Below are 27048 nucleotides of genomic sequence, written 5' to 3'. Positions count from 1 at the left end.
CCATGCCAGGCCCAATAAAGCAGCCTTGTGATGGCGCTTATGTGACACACCACCCCCGGGGGCCACCAGGTCCTCCTCCACCCACGCACGTGTCACACGTACGCATACAGGAGCTGCTGTGTGATGTCTCTGATGACGACACGCCATCATGGTCGCCTTGACGTCTTTTGTCAAGCATCTGCAGGCTGCGCACCTCCCCCTCCCCCCTCCCCCCATCCCCCCCCACCCCCCCACCCCAATACAGGAAGTCATCCTGATGGAAGCACGTCTTTCCTTCAAGAAATATGAGCTTTTATTGTGACTCTTTACTTCCAAAATACAATCAACTTCCTGCTTTTTAGGGCCTTTTTTCCCACTTGGGGGTTTTCTGGTGAACATGAGCTCATTTGCGCCACAAAAATAAAAAAAAGGAATAATAATAAGAATAATAAGGGATAATAATCTTAATGAAAAAAAAAAGAAAATAACAACACTAATACAAAAGTACATGAATAAATCCAATTAGAAAAGAATAAGAATAGAAGAAGTACATGATTATAATCCATAATATGATCATCCAATCAGGAACTAAAACAATCAAATCATCATAAATAAAAAAGATAAATAAATCTATCATCTAAAATCCTAATTCAGCGTAACGCAACAAGAAAATGAAAAGTAAAAAAATAAAATGGAATCAAATGAGATCCTGGAATGTTAGCAAGCATCCAAGATGGATGGAAATGACAAAGAACAGCAAATCCTTCCGCCAGCCAACAACTGCGTGTTTGGGCTTTGATTTGTCTTCCAGCATCAACGCTGCAGACGTTTCGAGACGCGTGCAAGCCAAGCCACGCCTTCAGCCGCCATTGAGCCTTCAAGTGCAAGAAGAAGTCGAGCATGTTTGAAATCTTAGCGTTGCTAACAAGCGTGCGTTGGATTTGCAAAAGAGAAAAATAAGCCGTTCCATGTTTTAACCGGCGTACAAGCGTAAAAAGAAGTGAAGCACTTGATGGAATCGGCGGACGAAGGTCATTCGTGTCACTCGGTCTTGGCTGTGACATTTGCATTAATGTCCTGCTCAGCATCTTTGAAGTTGTTTTATGAACGCCTCTCGAGGCTCCTTCCTCCAGCCTTAACGTGCCGGCCTCGCTAATTGGTAACTGCTAATTGCTAATTGCGCCCTGATGTGTTGACGTCCTGCCTCCTGCCGCATCAACATCACGTGCAACAACGTGGCGTCACATGACTCCTTACACCTTTGTCTTACATTCTCAGCACAACACAAATCTGAAAGTCATATGTGGAGTGTGTGTGTGTGTGTGTGTGTGTGTGTCCGTGCGTGTCCAAATGTCGGGGATCGTTTGGCCTTGGTGGAGGTCATTCACGGGTTTAATAGTGCTTGCGGTGGGCAGGGCTGCACTGAGAGCCGTTGCTAATATTTTCATGTCCTTACTTTGCTCCATGATAGCAGCGGGAACGACGTGATGGCAATGTCGGAAGACACGGCCTGTGAACGCCAAAGAGCTCAAAGGACTGAAATGAGGCGGAAAGGCACAAATGTCAAAAGGCAGGATGAATATAAGACTAGTTTGGAAGCAGAAGAGCTGAAGCTGCGCTAAAATGAATGAATGAATGAATGAATGACACCTAGCATGATAGCACTAAGTGTGTTTATATAAGTTTCTAGTCACGACAATAGCGAAACTGCTACTATGCTAACATTAGCATGCTAACAATGCCAACATGCTAATGTTAGCATGCAACACCTAGCATGGTAGTGTCTGTGTATGTTAACACTTATGAAAATGTCAAAAATGCTACTATACTAATGTTAGCATGCTAGCCTTAAGTGTTTATATAAGTTACTTATGAAAACAGCTAAAATGTTACTATGATCATCTTAGCAATGCTAATGTTAACATTCAAAACCTAGCATGATAATGGTAGAAATGCTAACATGTTAACATTATCATGCTAATACTATTTATCTGATAGCAGTATTTCTATGAGTTCTACTTATAAGAACGGCTAAAAATGCTACTATGGTAACATTAACATGTTAGCATGCTAACGTTAGCATAGTAACATGTATGTATGTGTGCAACACCTAGCGTGGTAGCACTAAGTGCCTGCGTATATCAATGCTCATAAAAATGCCAAAAAACAATACTACGCTAAAGTTACCATGCTAGCAATGCTAACACACAAGCTGCTAACACATAGCATGATAGTGCAATGTACCAGTAATGCTGAATGTCCTGTTTGAGTTGTGCATTTTGGCTTTGGAATGGTTTTGGTTTAAATCAGTTGAGAAATGCAGTAGAAATTGTTACGTTTTTAGAGAAAAGAAGGAAATTTTGCGCAAAGTGAAAATTTGAGTGATGTGAAAACGAGGTAGGCTGAATGTCCTGAACGCTTTGACGTTGGAAAGGTTGAATGGGATGAGACATCTGGACGTTGAAAGGGATCTTGTGGATGCTATAATGAACATAATAGTTTGTTGTCTTTGTAAAGGAGGTTTTTGTGCCTCATGATATTCATGTCAGATACTGGAGATGACAGCTTCTTCTATTTTGAGTGTTTCCACAACAAAAAAGGTGTCATCTCACCTGATGCGCCACGTGCATGCGCTTTGTCACAGTTTCCTTTTAGCAAAATAGGAAGCAGAAGACGTTCCACGTCCAGAAGGGGGTAATTGTTCTCAATCCAAAATGTGGCTAAGACATACGCCGTCGGATAGCGCCGACGTGTCAGCGATAAGCGAGCGTCCGCGGTGGAAAACACGAGTGATAGCAGAGGGCGGCCTACACTTGAAGGTACAATACAAACAATGTCTATTTTTTTAATTAAGAAGCCTCTGTTGTTATGTTAGCCTCAGTTATGTGTGCGTTAGCCTCTGTTTTGTGTGTGTCAGCATTGTTCACCCATGTGTTAGCATTATAGTAGCATCTGTTGTGTATGTCTAAGCAGTTTGGTAGCCGCTGTTAACATGTTAACGGTGTTCATCTGTGTGTTAGGAAGGTGGTAGCCTCAATTATGTAGGTGGAGTAACCATTGTTAGCACATTCACTGTAGATTAGCATCTGTGGTCTGTCTCTTAGCATTTGGTAGCATTTGTTGTGTATATCTTAGCAGTGTAATAGCCGCTATTAATAGCGTGCTAATTCATTGCCGTGTTAGCATCTTTTGTTTAAATCTAAGCAGAGTAGCACCCACATGTTAGCAATGTTCTTTGCTGTAATAGGAACGTGATAGCCTCTACATGTTAGCACGTCAGCTGTAATTTGGCTTCTATGTTCTGTCTCTTAGCATGCTAGCAGTGAAGTAGCCTCTGTTTCAGCTGCGTACAGCCGAGCTAACTCGTAACTTGGTCTTTGTGCGCAGCATGTTAGTATCCGTCGGCTGATGTTGTCAGTGCGTGGCAGTGAGGTTGTATTTTAGCTCAGTCCCGGGACAGGAGATGTTGTGATAAGGCGATGCTTAAACACTCCAGTTGTTAGCCGGAAGCCTCCAGGAAAGAACACAACAGGGTCCAGATGCCCACCCGCTACCCGCCCCCCCGCTCTCCTCCTCGCCCCCACTGCCGCCCCCATAAACAATGAAAAGTTAATGAAGAGGTAACTTAATGATGTAATGAATATGGCCGAGTCCAAGGTCAAAGCTGGCTGCAGTCTGGACGCAAGACCAACACGACGCACGCGCGCGCACACACACACACACACACGCACACACACACACACACACACACACACACACACACACACACATGCATACACATGAAGTGCCATCTGTAGGAAAAGCAGCCATGAGTGTGTGTTTGTGTGTGTGTGCGTGTGTGTGTGTGTGTGTGTGTGCGTGTGTGTGTGTGCGTGTGTGTGTGTGTGTGTGTGTGTGTGTGTGTGCGTGTGTGTGTGTGTGTGTGTGTGTGCGTGTGTGTGTGTGCATGTGTGTGTTTGTGTGTGTGTGCATGTGTGTGTGTGTGCGTGTGTGTGTGTGTGTGTGTGTGTGTGTGTGTGCGTGTGTGTGTGTGTGTGTGTGTGTGCGTGTGTGTGTGTGCATGTGTGTGTTTGTGTGTGTGTGCATGTGTGTGTGTGTGTGTGTGTGTGTGTGTGTGTGTGTGTGGTGATTAAATATTGAAAAGGTTGAAATGGTCCAGTAGAGTCAAGTGGGATTGATGGCGCTAGTTAGCCTGCTAGCTAGCTGTGTGTGTATTTCAATGTATACTATTTTGATCATTTATTTGATTTCATTTTGAAAAGGCAAACAGACAAAGACAGCATTGTTGAGGTTAAAGTGTGCCCGGTGCTAAAGTGCTAACACGCGGCTGCACCAATTAGCCGAGAGTGCGAGCGCTAAGGTTTGCGCCAGCGTGCGGCAGCTGCCCGTGTCAGCTTTCTCTTTTCACTGCACCGTCCGGACAACAACAACAACGACAGCGAAGCCGAGAGAGGTTTGTCCCGTTTGAGTTGGGGGTGTCCGTACTGCCCCCCCGCCAAAGAAGGCAAAAGCTGGAGCGCTCACGTAAACACCTTCAGACGTCCGCGCTGATCTACTTTGAAAAGACTCACATTGTAATCAAAAACAATAACCCCTCCAAGCCTGCCCCCTGCCCCCCTCCCTGCCGCCCCGGCCTTGAAGTATGAAATAATATTCTGTGTGTGGGCCGTCCCGCCGCTGAGAAGGCAAACATTTCACAATAAACTGGTTTCACCGAAGGCCTCGGCAGGCACGGCTGCCAGATAGACGACATGCTGCGTTAATTACAAGCGCCCGTTAAAATAAACCACCGGGATAAAATATGACTCCTTCAAGCCCCCCCCCATTCTTAGGGATTGTAGCAAAGAAGAAGAGGCGTCTACCTCGCCTGTGATGTTTGGAGAGCAAACAGGACACGTTGGAAAAGACACAAACACAAAGTTTGGACTTTGAGCAATTCTTCCCGCCCCCACCGTGCCCCCGCGAGGGAAAACAGCCCCGTTTATTATTCTTCAAGGTCTGCTCAGAGAGTAAGACGCTGTGAAGGCACACTGATACCCCCGCGCCCCCACCCTAGCAAGACATGAGGCCGACTAATGGATTATTTTTGCTGAAGCGTGGACGTAAAGTTGCTGCTCTCTGCTGCCGGGTGGCCCTGCCGGTGGCCCCCGCCGGTGGCCCCGCCGGTGGCCCCCGCCAGTGGCCGCTTTCAGTGTGTTAACATAAGAATACAGGCGGAGAGGGGGCGGGGGCAGGCGGGGCCACCGTTTCCACAAACTTACCAACGCACCCCGACACCCTCCTCACGTGTCGTCTCCTCTGGGGTCACCTGCGAGGGGGGTGGGGGGGTGGGGGGATGTTTGTATACATCAGCAGAGCGGTGACGGCGGCCCCCGAACATCTGGATGTGATGAAGGGCCGTTTGTCTAAACAGCGCGGCGTCTCGGCCCCGCCACCCAACGCGCTCGCCAGCGTTATTGACAAACACTCCAGCGCCGCCGCCCCAGGAGAGACAGCGCGCTGCGGTGTGGACGCCATGACGGCGCTCTCGAGGCGACGGACGCCACGACTGTTGAAGGAGATGTTGAGATTGTAAATAAAAGGCGGGAAAATCGGGTGCTTTGTCAGCCGAATGCTGTGACGTAACGCTCGTGCAGCGCAGCGTAACCTCGTCTATTTACTCCACTTCAGAGGATGTTGTTTGCCTCGCTCCGAAAACCAGTCCTTTCCTCAGTGCACTTGAATAAGTGCACTGTGTGCACTGCATACTTGCTTCCTGAGGGCGGTGTCGTGCTGTCGTGCATGTGACTTCTAGTTTGTCTTCTTCCTCGCAGGATTCAAACTGGGCTTTGGACCGGAACAACCCGTTTTGCGGGCGGTCCCTGGAGCGATCCAAAGACAAATGAACCTGACTTCTTTTCGGTGTCTTCTGTTCGGAAGCGGCCCTTTGTTGTTTTCACGATGTGAAACATCAGCACGGATTTCGTTCCCTTTTCTGTGTGAGAGAAAACGAGTTAGCGTGAGCCAGCTAACCCTGCACGCCATGGGAGGTGCCCCTCCTTTACGCCAAAGCCGTCTAAATAAAACCCTGCAAAAAGCGCCAAGAGTGTGAGCATCACGTGATCTACAGCAACTCTGGTATTGGAGGATAAACCACATTCATCTGGTGGAGTACCACCACGCCTCGCTAGCCGCTGGTCTCAGCGTCGCTCACGACGCCTGAAGCCACTGCAACGGGACAGACGGAAGAGGGGATACTACTGGCTCTCAGTTTCAACAAGATGCTCGTTTGCTGTCAGCGTTGTTGACCTGAGGACTGAGCACGAGTCTTGTGCTGGAAGACTCGGCCATCCCGATGAGAGCACACGTTGGACGTGTCCTCGCTGTTGCCATGGTGGAAGTAGCGTTAGCTAGATAGGCTATGTCCAACCAATGACGTTTTAAATCATCAAAATACGACAAGATACTGGAAGTATTCCTGGGTATCATCAAAGTACTTCATGCAGGATCACAGCATACATGTAAAACCATGCTAGTTTTTTTACAAATAGGTAACCCCCCCCATGACGTGCAATGTTAGCTTGCTCATACCAACTCATTTTTTCTCGTTAGAACGCACGGAAAAGAGAAAGAAACATGTTCATGTTTCACATCACCATTTTGGATGATGGGCAAAATCCCAAAAGTTTTCCTTTAAGCTAGGCAAGGGTGCCACAAGGTGGGATTTCGGGGAGCTAAAGACCAACCTTACGGTCACTGCGGACGGTTGTTGTGTCAACAAAGCAGTTCCACTCCGGAACTGCTTCAGTATTCATTCGGTTACATCCGAAATCCATTTCTTCTAATAAGTGTTTGCTTGTTAAGATCAATATGGTACCAATAACCAATCACTTTTTATATCTACTTTGGACGTGGAGGTAAGGAGGACAGGAACTAATTAGGATTTGTTGATTAGTCCTAATGAAATATCATGACATCACTACTACCAGGAGAACCAGAGTATAGAGGGGGAGGAGCCACCTGCTGTGGCCCAGCAAGGTGCACTGTATTCGGGCACATGCTCCGAGCAGCCACGGAGGTCTCTGGCAAACCTTTTGCACTTCTCATTTGGTACAACCAGCATGCAAATGTCTTTCTTGGAAAATGAACGTTTGTTTACAAGTGAGTTCAGGGCCGATAGTTCCGACAGGCCGATGACGTCACAGGCAGGAGAAAAAAGGTGCGCTTGATTTGCTCACCCAGGCAGTATGGGTAATCTCACCTCACTGGAGCCTTTTTTTCAATGATTGCTTATCAGTTGTTTGTAATGTTTTTTTGGTTGAATGATTCATCAGCGTGACGTGCAGGTTAGCCTGTACACACGGTGATATTCATGGAGGATTTCCTGAAAATCAACATATTAAAGTGCCCCCGCTGGGATTTGATATCACTTTAAAAGCCCCTGAAATGATGAGGATGGAACCCCTTTAGAAGTGCTAACAAACGGCGCCTACTCGTCTTTCTTGGTGGAAACCGGACTTTTACAAACAAGCGGCCATGTGATGTGCGGGGGAGGGGTCAGGCGGACATGACTGGGATAATAAGCGTCACGGAATCTAATCAGATTTCTAAGAGGAATTGATTGTTGTGAGGCATGCCGCCGCCATGGCCGCCGTGGTCGCCGTGGCCGCCATGGCCGCGCTTGACAATAAGCCCACATTTAAGTGTTAATTTTTATGCTAATGCTCTGGCATGGCCGTGTGATGCAATTCGTTCCCGGGCCACCCTCCTAACCCCCCCACCCCCTGCATCCACGTCCCGCCCGCCGATATGAGAATGGTCCCGCGTGTGCGCGCACACAAAATGTCAGCTTGGCAGCCGGCGTGAAAGCTTGTAATTTATGAGGTATGTTTCTATTAGTGTGTGTCACACTTGTTAGGGAGCCCACATGCGCCTCTCGCTCGCTAGCTCGCTGTCTTTCACCAGCCTCTTTACCCCCCCGCCCTGAAAGCATCTACTTCTTTAACACACACGCACACACACACACGCACACACACACACACGCACGCACACTGTGAGAGTGTCGTGTTGCTGAGATGTCTCAGCTCAGTGGCTGCTGCACCGAGGCCGTAATGTCTTATCATACATGGGGTGGTCCTTGCCCCCCGGACAAAAGGCAATCTAATACAATTTAATGACACTGCCAAGAATGTGTGTGTGTGTGTGTGTGTTGGGGGAAGACGTTTGAGAATAAAAGCGAGGAGGAGGAGGATTAGGCAGCGGCAGCGTGACCTTCATCCCTCCTTTGCATACGCCCATGATAATGTTAGCCTAGCATGGACGGAGAGGTGCTCCTATAGCAATATGTTCACTGCTCGGGCCAAATGTACGTGTAATCCACCTCTAAAGTCCTGCTAAACTCCAAAACACGACGCTTTGCTTCTTTTTACACTTGTATGACAGCAGGGAAGGATGTGGAAATGTGACCTCAAGCCTTTAGGATGGTCCTGAAACACCTGACGTTTCATATTTCCATTATTTCCATGGGACACCGTGGGGGTCCACCAGAATGTGAAGTTTGTTTTGGCACAACAATCCAAATATTAGAAACACCTGCAAGTGTGATGCACGGTACAGTAACCCCTTGGCCTCACTCTATCATGTCTTTTCACAAATGTATGAATTAATTCATCCTTTCAGTTTCCTGACTGAATTATTGGTCCCCAATATGCATGGCAGGGTGTTATTTCATGTCTAGAGGGCTCTAATAATGTTTAAAAAGCTTATTTAGAAGGTGGTAAACAAGTTTTCTATGCCTAATATGTGTTATTTTCTCTTATTATGTCTACGTATATTGGGTAATAGGAGTGTAAAGGTGACTATAGGGGTGTTATTTCATGTCTAGAGGGCTCTAATCATGTTAAAAAGTGTATTTAGAAGGTGGTAAACAGGTTTTCTCTGTTGTAACTACGAAAATGTTCCATTTATAAATAAGGTTGGGTCTGGAACCAATTAACTGCAATAAACGAGGGATTACTCTCCGATTCACCTTTTTTTCTGCAGTAACAACAACAGTTGTTGATGGCCTCTGATTGTATTCAAGAAAAACACTGTTTTTTATAAAACACAGTCAAACCTCCTCAGTTCTTTCCAAAAGGTCTTGAAAAACCAAACATGAAAAATGTGAACAAATATAACTATAGACTATATACAAGTATATCAAATCAAAATGTTGCTATGAATGATTAAAAATGGAAGTAATTCATTGATTATTTGGTATGAATTAGATGATAGAATTGTGTTATTTTATTGCACTTACAGTATTTATTATTTGTATTATTTTATTATGAAAACTATGAATTCTGCAAAAGAAGTCTAAATGACACCCCAATGCAAAATAATGCAAAATGAGGAATGGAAGGAACTTCCTGTACATCCTGGCCAGATGGACTCACCTTCTTTATCAAATTGCTGCCCCTCACTACTGTATTTGGCCCCATGGGGGGTCATTTAGCAGTCAGACCGAAAAATGCACGGCTGGTGAGTCAACCACTCGTAGGGTGCTTTGTTTGGGCGCTCCATTCCGTGGAAGGACACGGGACACAGGACAGCGCACAGGGCAAAGGGCTGAGCTTGCTGCGCGTGATATCGTAGGAGAAGCGAGGTTTGACTGCGTATGTTTGTATCAACCTGGAAATGATGACTGATTGATCAGGAAAGTGTGTGAAAGCGTACGGACACGCAGGCGGGGGTTTCCTGTGTTCAACATTTAGCGTCATGTCCATCAATAGAAACGGTTTGCAGCAATTGGGTGGGGGGAGGGGTTCATTTGTAATTTGACCGGTGCGGTGGCGGCGCTTAAATGGTGTTCAAAGTCGTGGCGTTGGCGCATGGAGCGCCACGAGAACGCCAAAACAGTCCAAACTGCACTCAGCGGGCCTCGGCGAGCCCACTGAAGGGTTTGGATCCAATTCACATATAGGTCAATTAAATGCACCAACATCTGCTCTCTCCCCACCATTTGCATACAGCATTCATATGTTAATGATGCCCCTTGTTTTTTCCTCTTCCTGTGCGTGTGCGTGTGCGTGTGTGTGTTTGTTTCGCGCTGTGCGCATGTTTTATTTTGTGGGGGGGTTTTTTTCCTCCTCCTGTACTTCCTCCCCTCCTCCCAGCCTCTTTTGTACGGCCAAACAAAAAGAGATGCAGAAAATGTTGGATTGCCTCTTTCCCTCCCCGTCCTATTTTCACTTCCTGCGTGCGTTAAAGGGGAGGCGAGCGGGCCCTGATGGCGACGAGAAGCCCCTTTAAACGCGCCCCGCTCTCCTCCCCGAGCAGCTTAATGCCTTATAAATCAATGATGACACAGATGGACCAGCGATAATCTATTTAGAATGCCTCACAGCAAATATTGTTGTGCAGATGATGAGACAGACAGTCTTTTTAACCCCTAAAGTCCTCCCACGCTCGCCTTTTCCTCCTGCTGAAAACACATTATTAGCGCGAGCAGATTTCAGCTTGCACGGTTCCTTAGACATCGAGAAGCGTGATGTTTGTATCGCGTCCTAAAAGACATGGAGGCAGCCATGTTGGGGTTTCTTTGATGCAAATGAGCGTATTTTTCCTACAATGAATCACACTTTTTCCTCATAGTTTGGCCGCTCCTGCGACGTAGTCAGGTGCGACGTACAGTATATATGAAAATATATCATTGAACGTGTTTTAAATGCTAATTCGTAGCGGCTGACATGACGCAAAGCGTGAACTTGCTTCCCGGTAACTTTCTTGTTGGACTCGCTGGCTTGTGAGGTTAATTTAGCATATCCAGCCTCCCAGGAATGTTCTTTTTTGCTATTGTGTAGCCAAATAAGTATCAGTGTGGTCCGTTAACATGCTGGGCGCGTATCCAGCCCATTCTGTGTGCTATCGTGTCGTTCAGGGGTGTCCAAACTTTTTCCTCCAGCGAGGGCCACATAACAAAAAATGAAAGGATGCAACTTTGCCACTTTGATGTGCTAACAAGTTATACATGCAGTATACTGCAAGAAGCTGATGTGCGCAGGGTTCTAAACAAAACAAACCCACGAAAAGCAGCAGGCCCAGACAACATCTCAGGACGTGCACTTCGGGTTTGCTCATCAGAGCTAGCTGATGTGCTTGCTGACATATTTAACCTGTCGCTTGCACAAGCATCTGTACCGACCTGCTTTAAGTCCACCACCATAGTGCCCGTACCCAAGAAGAGCAACGTGACCTGCTTGAATGACTATCGCCCTACAGCACTCACTCCTATTGTTATGAAGTGCTTTGAAAGAATAGTCATGACCCACATCAAAAAGAGCATCCCGGCGGCAACTGTGGACCCTCTACAGTTTGCATATCGCCAGAACCGGTCCACGGATGATGCAGTCAACACTGCCATCCACACAGCCCTTTCTCACCTACAGGGCCAGGACACATACGTCAGAATGCTATTTATAGACTATAGCTCTGCTTTTAATACAGTCTGCCCCCACAAACTCACAAATAAGCTCCTCACACTTGGCCTGTCTCCCTCCCTCTGTAACTGGGTGTTTAACTTTCTCACAGGCAGACCCCAGTCAGTCAGAGTCCACAACCGCACATCCAGCTCAAGAATTGTGAGCACTGGGACCCCACAGGGGTGTGTGCTGAGTCCACTCCTCTACACGCTCTTCACCTACGATTGCGTGGCCTCCCAGAACAACACCAGCATCATTAAATTTGCGGATGACACTACAGTCATCGGACTGATCACTGGTGGTGTTGAAACATCATACAGAAGAGAGGTGGCGGACCTCATAGCTTGGTGTCGTGATAACAATCTCCTTCTCAATACAGATAAGACTAAAGAGATGATCATCGACCCAAGAACAAGGGAAAAGGAGCCGCATAGACCCCTGTTTATTGATGAGACTGAGGTGGAGAGGGTGAAAACCTTCAAGTTCCTTGGCACACACATCAGCGAGGACCTCACCTGGTCTCACAACACCCAACAAATTCTGAAGAAGTCCCAAAGGAGACTGTACTTCCTGAGAAGACTGAGGAAATTTGGCATGTCCACCACAATCCTGAGTTGCTTCTACAGATGCACTATGGAAAGTGTCCTTACCGCCTCCATCACTGTTTGGTACGGTAACTGTACAACACGTGATAGGAAGGCACTCCAGCGGGTGATCAAGACCTCACAGAACATTGTTGGGGCAGCCCTCCCCTCACTGCAAGACATTTATACATCTAGAGTCCTACGCAGAACACACAACCTCATCAAGGACAGCACACATCCACAACACTCATTATTCACACTCCTACCGTCAGGCAGACGCTACAGGAGTTTGAAGTCCAGGACCACAAGGCTGGCAAACAGCTTTTACCCACAGGCCATCAGGCTTCTCAATGAAGCACTCAGACACGCCACACGCAACACACACTCATAGCACTTTATTTATTTATTTATTTATTTGTATTATTTACTTGCATTAATGTCTCTTCTGTTGTTGTTGCTTAATTTCTTGGTATTTATGTATATGTGTTTATGTTTCTTATGTTCTTATTCTTTCTTGTGTTTTTCTTTCTTTTCCTTGGGAGAATGAACAGAATAAGATTTTCATTGCATGGTATAACTGCTGTTTTACCATGCACATGACAATAAAACTCTCTTGAATCTCTTGAATCTTGAAAACCATATTGGTGAAAAAGTGCATTATTAATATGAACTTCAGTCTTTCCTTGTTTTTTTCTCATTTTCCCTTTTTTAATTATTTCTTCTTAAATAATTTTTGTATATTTTCTTCTAATAATATAATGACTTTATTCCCATAATATTTTGACTTTATTATCACAATATTAAGCTTTTGCTGCTATTTGAACTTTCATTATGAATTTATTCCCATAATAGTTACACTTTATTCTTGTAACGTTATAACTATTTTTCCAACCAAATTTTTTAAAAATTCCAACTTTATGCGTTGTTTTTGTGTCTCTAAAACAGACTGAAATACAAAAATAAATCAATATAAAATGAAAACATATTTTTAATAGAATTTTTTTTTTGGAATATTTCCATTCCATTTTCCTCCGGGTCCGGGTCTGGGTCGCGGAAGCAGCACTCTCAGTAGGGAAGCCCAGACTTCCCGGTCCCCGACCACCTCCTCCAGCTCCACCGGGAGGACACCAAGGCGTTTCCAGGCCAGCTGTGAGACATAATCCCTCTAGCGTGTCCTAGGTCTTCCCCGGGGCCTTCTCCCGGGTGGGCATGCCCGAAACACCTCACCAGGGAGGCGCCCGGGAGGCATCCGGACTAGATGCCCGAGCCACCTCAGCTGGCTCCTCTCGATGTGAAGGAGCAGCCGCTCTACTCTGAGCTCCTCCCGGATAACCGAGCTCCTCACCCTGTCTCTTAGGGTGTGTCCCGCCACCCTACGAAGAAAACTCATTTCAGCCGCTTCTATCCGCAATCTCGTTCTTTCGGTCATCACTCAAAGCTCATGACCATAGGTGAGGGTGGGAACATAGATCGAACGGTAAATTGAGAGCTTTGCCTTCCGGCTCAGCTCTCTCTTCACCACGACGGTCCGGTACAGCGACCGCATTACTGCAGACGCTGCGTCGATCCGCCTATCGACCTCACGCTCCAACCTTCCCTCACTCGTGAACAAGACCCCGAGATACTTGAACTCCTCCACCTGGGGCAGGACCTCATTCCCAACCCGGAGGGAGCAATCCACCCTTTTCCGACTGAGAACCATGGCCTCAGATTTGGAGGTGCTGAGTCTCATCCCAGAAGCTTCACACTCAGATGCAAACCGTCCCAGTAAATGCTGCAGGTCACAGCCCGATGAGGCCATCAGGACCACATCGTCTGCAAATAGCAGAGATGAGATCCTAGTGCCACTGAACTGGACTCCCTCGACACCTTGGCTGCGCCTAGAAATTCTGTCCATGAAAATTATAAACAGAATCGGTGACAAAGGGCAGCCTTGGCGGAGGCCAACGTTCACCGGAAACAGGCTTGACTTACTACTGTCAATGCAAACCAGGCTCCTGCTCCGGTTGTACAAGGACTGAATGGCACGTAGTAGCGCCACCAATCCCATACTCCCGGAGCACCACCCACAGGACATGGTTTTAATTTCCTCTTCATGACGCACGTTTTGAATGATGCGCCTCCTGGCCGGGAAAATACGGTAGTTGAGGGTTCGTAAACTGCGGTTGGTGATTTTTCAGTTTCTTGTCATCAAGCCAGCCAAACGAGGCCGCCTGGCTTTGCTGCCGTCTGCTAGTAATCACAAGAGTGCGTATAAAGACAGAATAACGCTATGGACAACGTAAAAGGCTGAAGTACGCCAGCAAGTAGACCCTTCAGCAGAACATTTCAGCACATCCTGACACGGCGTGACCTTCTTTCTGGATCATTTCCGCGTGTTTGACATTCGGGAGGTTAATGGCTGTCCAGGGTCTCTGCCCCCCTCCCCCACCACGGTCTGTGCTCTCCATCAGGCCCTGGTGGAGGGACGAGGAGCGTCGGGATGAAGTGCAGCTTGTCAGACGTGGCAGCTGGCGGGAGCCCGCTGATAAATATAAGCTGGTATTGATCGTGTGAAAATGAAAGATCCCCGAGTGGCGTGCAGTATTTAGCTCCTCGCCCGCCTCCCGTCACCGGTGGCCTTGCCCGGGAGAGGGGCAGGGATGGATTTCCAAACGTGCCTCCGGGCGCCGCATCGCGCCAGATTTGATTTCATCTTTAACCTTTTTCCCCGGCTGCGCTCCCTCGACCTCTGAAGCGCCGCTCGCTGAATTCGGTTGAGGCCCCTCGCGTCACGTCTTGTCTCGACTTGGGGTTAGCGAGCCTCTGCTAATCGTACACTTCCTCCTTCCTTCAGGTGGCGTTCCCGACCACAGTGCCAGCCAGAGGCGGCTTGATCCGACACCAAGGTTCACTCCAGTATGCTGTTGGTGTGCTAAGGTAGGCCCCGCCTTCTTACGGCTTAACCATTGGTGGGTAAGGCAGTCTACAGATTTACGCTTGCTTTTTACCTTTTAGAGGTAATTGGCACGTAAATGCAAAGATAAGTGATACAAGGTAAGGTGGTACTAGTGAAACTTCCACCAGGTTCCGATAAAACATCAAGACTGTGGGTCTGCCGTTGCATAACACTTATTGCTCGCCCACGTATAAGCCACGCCCCCCAGCTCCACTTCTGATTGGGATTGTATTGGGATTCTGAAAGGAAATAGAATTATTGGAGGAAACCAAAAGTATTTACATAGAATGCTTTATATGAATCCAGGGGAGTCCCAAGGGGGTGTCCTAAGTTGGGGGTTTTTCCCACTGAATGCAGCGTAGTGAAAAATCAAAGGATGTGGCAAATCACTATATTGTTATATTTTGTTAAAAGCCCCCAAGCTATATATATATGTATATATATATATATATATAGCTTGTATATATATAGTCATATATCGCTATGTATTTTTATTTTTATTAGCTTTTTAAAAATGTCTGATTTTTTCTACAAAGTGGCCCGGGCTGCACATGGTCCCAGGCTGCAATTTGGACACCCCATTCTTATCATTCTCTGCTGCAACCGCATACAGCGGGCATGTATGGAATTGTTATGAATGAAATTGGTACTATTTGCATTTTTGTTATTCATTGTATTTTCATCATTAGCTTGACAAATCCCATTATTGGATTGTATTTTATTAACTCGATAGGCTTTATTGTTTACTGTATGTATTATTTAGAAATGATCTATGCTATATATCATCATGCATGTGTGTTTAGGCCACAGGAAGTACTTTGGGCAACGCAATACATAACGTTAAGAAGGCTGTTGAGCTTGTTGCTAGAGCTCGATGGTGTCGTAGTGTCTGTGTGAGGATAAAGAACACGACACACACAAGTAAGCACACGCACACACACGCCAACTGTTCATCATTCACTCGCCAGTTAGACTTATCCCCAAAGGCGTTGTGTCTTTAAGCGCACACGCTGTCGCGCGGCTACAGTGCACGTACGCACACTCAACTTGTAACAATCTGGATTGTGATAATCTATGATAATCATCCGCCACATGCCACCTAAAAACACACACGGGTGGCATTCTGCGCCCGCCCTGGCACGCCGCGTCATCCCGCCTCCCCGCGCCAATGTCACTACCTCCGCCGTCAATGTCAGCCCTCCTCCTTTTAAGTCACGCCGGCCGTGGCGGCCATGGCGGCGGGGTCCACGCAGGAAGGGGAATGTTGTGCAATTTATGTTTGGCATTAGTGTGATTGAATCCCACTCGTATATCAAGAAGTGGCGAGGTGCAGGTGATATAAATACGCACCGCCATCCGTGAAAAGTGGCAAGTGTCCCTCCCTTATTCCTGATCTGGGGAACAATGTCTTCCGTCTCCCCTGCCCCCCCCGTCTCCATTCGCTTCCCTCCTTCGCGGAGATGGATGATAAATTCCGTGCGGGCGCGCCTGCAACAGCTGTTGGCAGACAGGCCTGATATGAGAATAGCAGCATAGGATGAGCGGGCATTAAAAATTAATATGCTATTTAGCCTAGGTGTATTTTAGGTATTTGACATTTTCATGTCCGGACAGACTCAATTTATTCATAGTGCCCAGAAAAAAATCCTAAATAAAATAATAAAAAAAAAGGCGGTGCAGGGGGAAGGGGTGGGCGCTAAGCAAAGGCCGTTTGGCGCTTTTATGGCTCACCTTCCGGGGGTCACATGAGCGCGCACGTGGAAACTTTAGTCTACATTCAGTTCAAGCAGATGAAATATGAATTAACACGACGCCATCTAATTGGGTCCCCTTAAGGCTCCCATTTGGTGGTGCGGTTGAGCCGCTGTGTGGACGCTGTCTTTAGGATCCTGGTGCGCACCAAACACATTCGATCCGCTTCCAATAGGGTGCGTTTATGCTCGTCACGTTCAGCTCGGTTAAATCTGCATTTTTGAGACCATATTTTCATGCGTTGTATGGCATAATATACGCCGGTGTGTCTGGCCCACTCACCTTTGCAGAAGAACGGAACCGCAACAAAGTGTTGAACCGCAAGCCTGATTCATTTCCTCATTGGACCAAAAGTTGCCTGTGATTGTTGGAACGTAAAACAACAGTCGACATCGATGCTTGTGCCATTTGTAAGGTGGCACAGGGGTCGTCCTTAAAGTTGGTTTGAAGCATTCTTGGGCAGGATACTGAACCCCCAGATTATGTCGACCAACTCATCAAGTCCTGGTGCACCGTGTTCTTTCCCACTGAAGCCAGCGACATACAGTAATGACATAAAACATAAAATCTGAGACCCAAAATGGAAGTTCTGTGAAAAATCATCCCGCTTATGTTGACACGTCTCAGTGTTGTGGTCATGTCAAAATCAATGAAAATAAATTAAGGGAAAGGAATTGTCACTTACGTTCAAAGCTTCAGCATCGGACCAGAGGTCCTTTCTTCTTTCTGGGTAAACTTCTCAGCCGTTCTTTCGTACGCCCTTCTACAACCAGCAAAACACCCCTTTTCAATTCTGCACAGATGGAGGAGAGCCATGTCAATAAACTGCCACAGGTTGAAAAATCCTTTATGATCACCCATACTCCTTATGTGTCCTGCCAAAGTCACAAGTGAATGTGCAAGCAATGGCCAGTTTCACTTACTGTATGTCCACAACCGCCCATGTCAGTCCCGAGGTCGACTTAAACGGGTTCCCCTGCGGTTTTATTTCTTTATCCCAACACTATGAGTGTTTAATTGAATCATATTTGACTGCTAAGTGTGGTTCATTCGTTTCTTCGTTTAGAAGCCTCCGGGCCGTTGAGAAATGTCGCCAGTCGCCCACAGCAACTCTGGTGCTGACTTTGACTAAATGATCTTCACTCGACTTCCTGCGTCAGCCTTATGTTGGACATCGTGTCCGCCTTGTCAAGAGACTTCAGGTCTGATCCCAGTTTCTGATGCATGATTCATGTCTACACACTGTTGGACTACAAAGAAGTTGCTCAAGGTGGTACAGTGGTGGTCATCAATCTGTTCCAAAAGGTCAAACCAAAACCAAAACCGAGTACATCCGCCCATCCAATCGTTTTCTTCTGCGTATCTGGGTCTGGGTTGCGGGTGAAGCAGTCTCAGTAAAGAAGTCCAGACTTTCCAGTCTCTAGCCACATCTTCCAGTTCCACCGGGGGGGACATGAGGCATTCCCAGGCTGGCTGTGAGACATAATCCCTCCAGCGTGGCCTAGGCCTGCCCCGCCCCCGTGGCCTCCTCCTGCCTGGGCATGACTGGAACACTTCTCCAGGAAGGCATCCAGGAGGAATCCTAACTGGATGCCCGAACCACCTTGACTGGCTCTTCTTGATGTGAAAAAACATTTTTTTGTAGTTGATTAGGCTCACTGTTTGGGTGTACAAAAACTGAGACCTATCTGTGCCAGTATTTTTAAACGAAAACCAAATCCTACAAAAACCGGGGCGTACTAAAACCGAGGTTCCATTGTATTACTGTAAGCTCTTCAAAACCAAATGAGGTTGTCTAGTCAATTGATAAAAGATGGATCAATTCAAGAGTGTGGAGAAGGATGGGGGCTTAGATGGCGTGAGTGGAGGCGGAGTCAGCACCTCCCCCCACTCCCAACCCCTTGTCGCCCCACCACTTCAAGTGGGAGGTGAAGTTCAGGCCGTGTTGGAGATTTCATGACGATTAGCGAGGGAGGGATGAGGATGTCAAGACGTAGCAGCGCAGCAGCGTCCATTAATCACCAAGCATGGAGGGAGGGGGCGGCCATGTGATGCTTTGAAAGTAGAAGAAGCAGAAGTCAAAGCCCAGTGTGTTGAACTTGATGTCTGCTGTTAGCACTTTCTCTTCATTTCTGCTGATGATGTCATCACATTCACTTCTACGCCCCCGGCCTCTCCGATGCTTGCCAGGAAGTTCCCGCTGCACCGCTCTGTGTATATATATATATATATATATATATATATATATATATGTATATATAACTGACTGTTATTACCTCGGGGAGCTTTTAGCAGCTCTGTGTTTAACACCTTAACCTCCGCTACAGCGGCGGTGGCGAGGAAAAGCCGGGAGGTGGAAAGCCGACATGTTAGGCTGGCGCTCCACTGATCAGCGCCGTCAAGGCGCCGGGGGCGGGAGGGAGGCGCCGAGCTCGCTTTATTCCCACCTGTTGGATGACGAGCGCTCGCTAAGAGGGGAGGGATCGTTTCCCGCTCGGCGCTCGCTACAAAGCAGAAACAAATCAAAGCCCCTGAGAGTCGCTCACGCTATATGAAAGAAAATGTCTTAACAACCGCGAGTCTTTTCTTCCCGTTTCCCTCGCCACTCATGAATTAAGTGAAGCCGTTTGACTTCCTGCCTCCAAAGAGACGCGCTAAGTGTTGCTGCTGTTTTGTGGCTTTGAAGTTCACACAACAATTAAAAGTAAAAAAAAAAAGAAAAAAATGGAGACGTCAAGTCATATTTTTCTTCACGGGGGCCAAAGTGACTTTGAGTCCGCAGCCTCCTGGCACATGACTGTCGCTCCCCATCATTCAAGAAGCGCCGCCCGGACCGATTAGCATATTGCACACATCAAGGAGCCCCCTCCACCACCCACCACCCCCTTTCCCATCATACCGCCCCCCTCCTTTTCACCCGGCAACCCCTCCTGCTCTCCGACAGTGATCTGTGGAGGTGACAGCAGCAGTAATCATCCTCATCTATAGATACAGTATTACCATATGCATATACTTTCTGTATATATCTGGTGTCACTCATTTAAGCCCTTTGGTACGGTATGGTAGCAAACATGCCTTCCAGTATTGGAAAGGGTCCTAAAATATCCACACCCTTCACCTTTAGTTGTGATACCACTGGTGGTAGTACGGTATGTAACGGTACGTAACGGTATGTGACGGTGCGTGACGGTACGCGGCGGTACGTGACGGTATGTGACGGTACGCGATGGTACGCGATGGTACATGATGCTGTCCAGCAGTTGATTGATGGAGAACTGGCATTTCCGCTGCCCGAAGAATATAAAACCAACACAACACCAATGAGAGTTTATTGATCCAAACCGGACCGTGCTGAACTGAAGTGGACTGCTTGATGGAAACGAGCACCTAACGGGCGGATCCAGATGCAGTGCAGTCTATTGATTGGTCGACAGAAAGTCGTCACTTGTGGCAACTAATGGGAAGAAGAACAGAGAAAGCGTAGATTACATCTACATGTCCAGTAGGGACTGAATAGTAAACCCAACGACTGGACTGCTTAGCAGAAGTGGGATTTTCGACTGTTAATACAAGAAGACAGAAGGTTTATGGTTAATAATTGATGATGTTACTTGATCTTCGGGGCAAAACTATGAATAAGTGTGTAAGATGATGCGCACGTCAGTCAGGATGTGCGGACTTGAACGGCTGCAAGAAGCAAAGACGTCATATTGGAAGTAAAAGTGAAACCCAACACCAGCACAGGTCCTGACAGGTTGAAAAAGGGACAAGTGGGAGAGATCTCAAAAGGATCAGAGGGGTTAAGCTCACACAACCCCAGAGAATTTAGAAGTGACTCATCATAGACTCCATCAATAGAAAATTTTGAAACGACAAAAAAAGCAAAGATAAGGTGGTCAGGTACGAGAGATGCAAGGGTTTACATTACATTTGACACTAGAGAGCATGCCCTTAGATGGAAGAGAGGACGCTTGCAATACTACCTTTTCTGGAAATATTTGTTCTTATGGTGTTACCCCACAGTAGGAAACCAAACCAGGGCCTCTCTGGTGTCTGCAGCTGTCTCACTGTCGGTCCGTTCTGGTCATGGCTGGGTCGATCAGCCAAGAACTCCAGCCTGGCTTGTCTTGAGAAAAGTGTTCAATCAGTTTCTTTGTAATTGTTTGTGGTGCCACACAAAGACAAGATAACCTCACTAACTTAACAGGATGCCAAGATGAGCGGGGAACAGTTTTTCCTTGGCAGGGGTCTGCATTCTGCTGAGTGACATTTTAGTTGTACGTGTTGATGATAGCACGCGTGTTGATGACAGGAAGGTGAAAGTACATATACTGTATGTACCCTACGTGTTGATGACAGGAAGGTAAAAGTACATATACTGTATGTACCGTACGTGTTGATGATAGCACGGGTACAACAACACGTGTCCTGTACTGTACCTTCCACTCTCCCCATCCCCCCAGATAATTAATGTAATAAAGATGTCGGAAAGTGTCATTCCCCAGTTCTACAAAAGCTTTAACAATCGACCCCCACTCTCAAGCCCGCTGCCTTCCTCTCTCTCCTTTGTGGCTCGCCACCGCTAGCTTCCTGAATTAAAGCGCCGTCTTCCTGTTCTTTTATATGCACGGCCACATCTGGGCCGCCGCTCGCCGGGCCACGGCGCTTAATAACAATCACCTTCCCTTTCACTGGGCCCTGATTGTTTCTAATTGGCCCTGACAGATAGTAGCTGACAGGCCGCCGCCGCCCCCCTCCTTGCGTGACCCGCGCTCACTCGCCGCACTTATAAGGCCTGTCATTTTTAATATTTGATTTTCACTTCGTAAAAAGTTATGTGTTTTAGAGCTGCCACAGCCGCCTCCTCCCCAATCATATGATGAAATCAGTATTTAAGTGAGGTGGCGGGCGTCCGTCCCTCCCCTATTGGCCTCGTCTCTCTTTCGAACCCCCCCCACCTCCTCTTCCTCCTCTTTGGTTAATTGTCCCACCACCTTCATCATTCCCGGCCTCTCTGCTTCCTCCTGTCGCCTCCGCTCAGCCTCTTCCTCTCTCCGAGTGCGTGACAGGGGCGGCGGTAGGATCAGGCATCAAATATTCACGTGTGGCGCCGCGCAGACAACGGGAGTGTTTGGACAAATAGCGCGCGTCCACATCCGTCCCGTCTCACGCATGGCCTCAAGTGTTATTTGCTCGCCATCGATTCCCGCTAGAGGTGTATGGAGCGGCGTGGAATACACATCAGGCCCGCGGATCATTAAATGAAAAGACGGATTCATCGACAGCTTGACGGATGACATTTTGCAGCGCGATCCATATTGGCCTTCAATAAAAACACAATTTGGAGCTTAAGACAAAGAGGGTGAGTGACGGGGGCGGGGGAGAGGAGGGGAGGAAGGATACTGTATCTTCACCTCCTCATGTCCAACACAAATGGAGGAAATGTCCTTTTTTAAATATTTGCAATCTGTGCAGCACCAAGCTGTGATTGACAGGTCACATTCAGATCCAATCATCATAGGGTCACGCTCACAGGTCATCTGGACTGATTGTGGTTCTGGTTTCCTTTGTGTACTTTCTTGTGTTTAGATTACAAGAGTGTGACTGAAAAAGACCACATTGTGATGACCTGAGTCATGAGTCATGTAACATGTGACAGGATGGTCCTACAGCTCTTATCATCAATAAAAGACACACCCAGCGTCCCAGCAAGAAACTCAACCGGAGTCTAAGCTGGTATCACAAGAAGAGGTCTTTAAAAGAGCCCAAACCAGAGTCCTAGCAGGAGACATAACCAGGTCTCCACGACAGATACAGAATCCTAACTAACTAACCTCAAGCGTCACTTAGACTTCAACCAGACACACGCATAGACTCCCAAACAAACAGTCCTAACAAGGGATTGAGTCCAGTCCCAATTACAATTAGAACCAAGTCTCAACCAGAGCGCAGATCACAGAGGAACCCAACCAAAGAATCAGCCACAGTCTTAACCAGAGACCCCATGTGCATCCCAAAGAGAATCCCTATCGGAAACCCTGGTTGAGTCCCAACAAGAGACAAAACAAAGTCCCACGGATACAACCAAGTCCTAACCCAAGACTCGCCTGGAAACTTTGAAAGAGAGTCGTAGCAAGACTCAAGTCAAGAACATACAAAACCTTTATTTTTAAAATCACAGATATTAAAATTAGCAGATTTAGTACACTTTCAGTACACTTTCGCTAGAATAATGTATAAAGTTAATAACAACTCGTTACCCAAAAACCTAATAAAGTATTTCTCAATCAGAGAGGAGAAATATGATCTTAGAGGAAAATTAAACCTAAAACATTTATATGTGAGAACTACGCTGAAAAGCCACAGCATTTCCGTGTGTGGAATTAAATGATGGAAGGGATTGAGTAAAGAACTCAAACAAAGTACAGAGATGAGCAAATTCAAAAAACAATACAAGCAGTTGATGTTTGCTAAATACAAGCAGAAGAGTCTTCATCATCACAATGATGTTCTGTCAGGTTTGTTATTTCTTTTTGGTTTTTTTTGTTTATAAAAAATATGTTTCTAAAAAAAAAGTTTTGTTCTTTATTCATATTTGTTATAAGCATTTATTTATTTATTTATTTATTTATTTATTTATTTATTTATTTATTTATTTATCTATCTATTATTATTAGTAGTAGTAGTATTACTATTATTATTAATGTATATATATATATATATATTTTTTTTTTTTTCTATTATGTATTATCCTGACTATCACAGAAAACATGACATGGAATGCAGGAAGTGAACTACATGTACTGTACTAGATGTAGAATGGATGGGGGGGTAGGATTAAATAAGCTTTGCTTCTTCCTACTCTATGAAAAAATGATTCATGAGATGTATTCCATTGTAACCTTCATGTTCAAATAAACTAAACCAAACCAACCCAAGTCAAAGCAGTATCTAAAAGAAAGTGTCACGTAAGCAGAAACCCAAACCCAGTCCTCACAAGAGTCCAAACTACAGAAACTACAGAGTTGAATGTAAGATGACAGACTCCATCGGAGACTCAAGTGAAAATCTATCCTGAGATCAGAGACCAAATTCCAACCACAAACCCAAGATGAGAACCTGCAAGAAATGCAATTACAGAACAGCCAAAGTACCAATCGACGACTACACACCTAAGTCCAAAGTAGAAGCCTTCTAAGATCCCACCAGAGTTCCAGACCGTCCACCTGGCTGGTCTTTTTTCTCATGTGACCTTCTTGGACGACGAAATGAACAGTTTAGTTTTCACTTTTTGCCTCTTGCAGTACCAACTTCACAGAACAATACAATCTCCTCTCTCAAAGACTGCATGCCCGCGCCCCCCAACACTCATCCATTCCGGGACACCCAGGTGCCTGGGGCGGACCCACCGCCATTCTGCGCCTTCCAGCCGACGACATCGACACAACTAATTGGAGTCGAGCTGCGTGTTTTCACTAAAGGCACTCTTTAATTACATGGGAGCTGGGAATGAGTATTTTGGGAGCGTCTGAGTGTGTTGCTTCAAACAAATGGAGCGCACCAAAAGCAATATTTGCTTTGCCGTGATTAACAAACGGACCCGGCCATTTGTTCGGCAGAGAAGAAACAAGGGGGCACTTACACCGCCAGCGTTGCTGCGGCGGTGGACGACACTTGCCCCCCCCCCATCCTAATGAACTTTTGCTCCTGGCTTGGACTCGGACTGCCCCTCTCACCCCCCCTTTTATCTCATCTGTGCCGTCCCTGGTCCTGCTCATAAAAGCTTTATTAATAAGTGGCTGAATAATGTAAAGAGTATTGTTTTCTCCAAGGTTGTATTAATAAACATGACTGCATTTATTTGTCTTCAGCAAAGCGTGATTAATGCACATTAATGTCGGGATATTGCTCACTGTGCCCTGCAACACCAGTCTCTGCCCGCCCGCCCCACCCCCGCACCAAACACACAAAACCCCCAAATTAAACACAAGACCTATCAACATGAAATATTTATGGCGTAATATTAATGGTTTTGTAAAGAAAATAGCAAGTTATTAATCCTCTGATTAACAACTGATTAACCTTTTTTATTAAACACGTGATCCGTGCACCGTCGACTCGGGATATGTCGTCTGACTGCACGGCGGAATAATTATTTTTGTGTCTTTTCTAATTGCAAAAAAACCCGCATGGCTGAACTATGTGTGTGTGTGTGTGTGTGTGTTGCCTTAAGACACGCGCACACACACACACACACACTCCACATGAACAAGATGACGACGGAGGATAAAGCCAAGCGCAAACATAATGAACAAAATTCCTGCGCGCTGGAGGAGAACAAGAGCGGCGCCTAAATTTAGCCGCAGATCTGCTTAAAACAATGGCGTTTAATTCACAGATCCGTTTATTCGGCAGACAGAGGCGCGGGGCGGGAACGCGCGGCAAAGGGAAAAAAACGCAGTGAAGGACAAAACGCGCGCTGCCAGGGCTCATCTCGCCGCTATTGTCTGCGTATTTTTAGTCGCCGTCAAGCCAAAAGACAATTACGACTTCAGCTCGGAGGAGACTCACTCGGCAAATCCACCCTCCCCTCTCATGTATTTATTTTTTTTGCAAGTATTGTTGAAGGAGGGCTCAAGTAGAGCGGAGTTTATCACAATCATCTATTTCCATTCCGACAAACTAGGCCGCCATGTTTGGCGGCGCAGCTACCAGGAATTAGTCAGATCCGTGCGGGGAAAACGAAAGCAGAATGCTAACATTCATGATGATACTTCTAGAAGTCACTTGGCGTCACGTGCACACTTTCCAACTCATTCAATTCCTTTTTTTCTTCTGTTCTTTTTTTTTCTTTCTTTCTCTACAAGACATTTTTGTGCTATCATCGAAACGAATTAGTCTGATCCCAAAATATGCAGAAGGACATATGCCTTGGCCCACTTTCTGAGAAGTGTCGGGTTCACATGCTGGTCATTCAGTGTGCGTGTGCGTGTGTGTGTTGGATTTTGGGAGGCGTTTGGGAATTGGAGAGTATTTTCTTAGTGTGCTCACTGAGAGGTGGACTCCACTGTAATTAAGAGACAAGTCAAAGTGCTTAAGTCGACTTTCCTGATCATTTTTTTGTTTTAAATCTTCTGTCGCTGTGTTGCAGACAAACACACACACAGCAATGTAGGCAGCGACAGGTACATGAGCGCTAAGCCTCTTATTAGCGGCTGTGCAGCACATGGTTGCGTCAGGAGGAGGAGGGGGGGAGGTCCAGACCTGGTTTTGGGCCTTCATTAATGACAGGAGCATTGCTGAGCTGATTGGACTGTACTTTCTCTGCTGGGTCAGTGGCAGCCCGGCGGATTAGCCACACGCTTTCAAGTAGAAGTACTGTACGTACCACACAACAGCGTCGCTGGATGGGCCGCACGGGGGCTTAGTGGTCAGCATGTTGGCCTCGCAGTCAGGAGGGCATCTCCGTGTGGAGTTTGCATGTTCTCCCCCGTGCGTGTGTGGCTTTTCTCCAGGTACTCCGGTTTCCTGCCACAAAAACATGCATGTTTGGATAATTAGAGACTCTAAATTTGTGGTCTCAACCTGAAAAGTGCACCCCCGCACCTTGGGGAGATGGTCAGAGAGACTTTATCTTGCTGGGATTTAATTGGGCAAGCAACAGCCAACACTGAAGACACAGTGAAATGAAGAGGGAGGTCGCTCAACAGACCAGCAACTCAAATCACGCTGCATCAACACCTAACTTTAGATGCCCCCGGTGGACTTGAGTTTGGGACCCCTGCTCTAAACTGTCCATAGGTGTAAACGGTTGTTTGTCTCGATGTGATTGGCTAGCGACCAGTCCAGGGTGTACCACTTTCCAAAGTCTGCTGGGATAGACTCCATCCCATCCGTGACCCGAATGAGGGCAGTCGCTACAGAAAAAGGGATGAAGGATGAAGCTTGCAGAATGGCGTTAAGATACTGGCAGAAATGACACCAACGTACAAAAATCGTACATTTAATTTAGAGAGGCGCGATGCGATATATATTTTTTGAGCGATATGGTACAGACAACCAATAACATTTATATCTACTGTTTTTATTTACTGTAGACGTATGTAAGTGTAGCGTGTGCACACCTGTAGAGGAGAATGAAATATGATGACCTTACTTCTACCACATCGCTTCTATCAGGAGAACCAGAGTATAGAGGGGGAGGAGCCACCTGCCGTGGCCCATCAAAGTGCACTGTATTCGGGCACACCCCCCAAGCAGTCGGTGTGACTCCATGGAAGTCTCTGGCAAACCTTTTGCACTTTTCAAACGCCACAGTGCTGGCGTTTCAGGTGGCCGATGAGGTTTTTTGTGCTCC

The 27048-nt window shown here is 46.7% G+C and overlaps 1 protein-coding gene across 5 annotated transcripts in view; it reads left to right on the top strand.

Annotated features, from left to right (window-relative positions):
* znf536 (zinc finger protein 536) overlaps positions 1 to 27048 on the top strand; it is a 227438-nt gene that overhangs the window by 71223 nt on the left and 129167 nt on the right. For all 5 annotated transcript variants that reach the window (XM_054770437.1, XM_054770438.1, XM_054770435.1 and 2 more), the window contains one exon: positions 14838 to 14920. The gene's annotated coding sequence lies outside the window, so the exon portion shown is untranslated. The remainder of the gene's footprint in view (positions 1 to 14837; positions 14921 to 27048) is intronic.

The sequence above is a fragment of the Dunckerocampus dactyliophorus genome, chromosome 3 (assembly GCF_027744805.1).
Source record: "Dunckerocampus dactyliophorus isolate RoL2022-P2 chromosome 3, RoL_Ddac_1.1, whole genome shotgun sequence".
Lineage (NCBI taxonomy): Eukaryota > Metazoa > Chordata > Actinopteri > Syngnathiformes > Syngnathidae > Dunckerocampus > Dunckerocampus dactyliophorus.
This window is presented reverse-complemented; position numbering and strand designations above follow the sequence as displayed.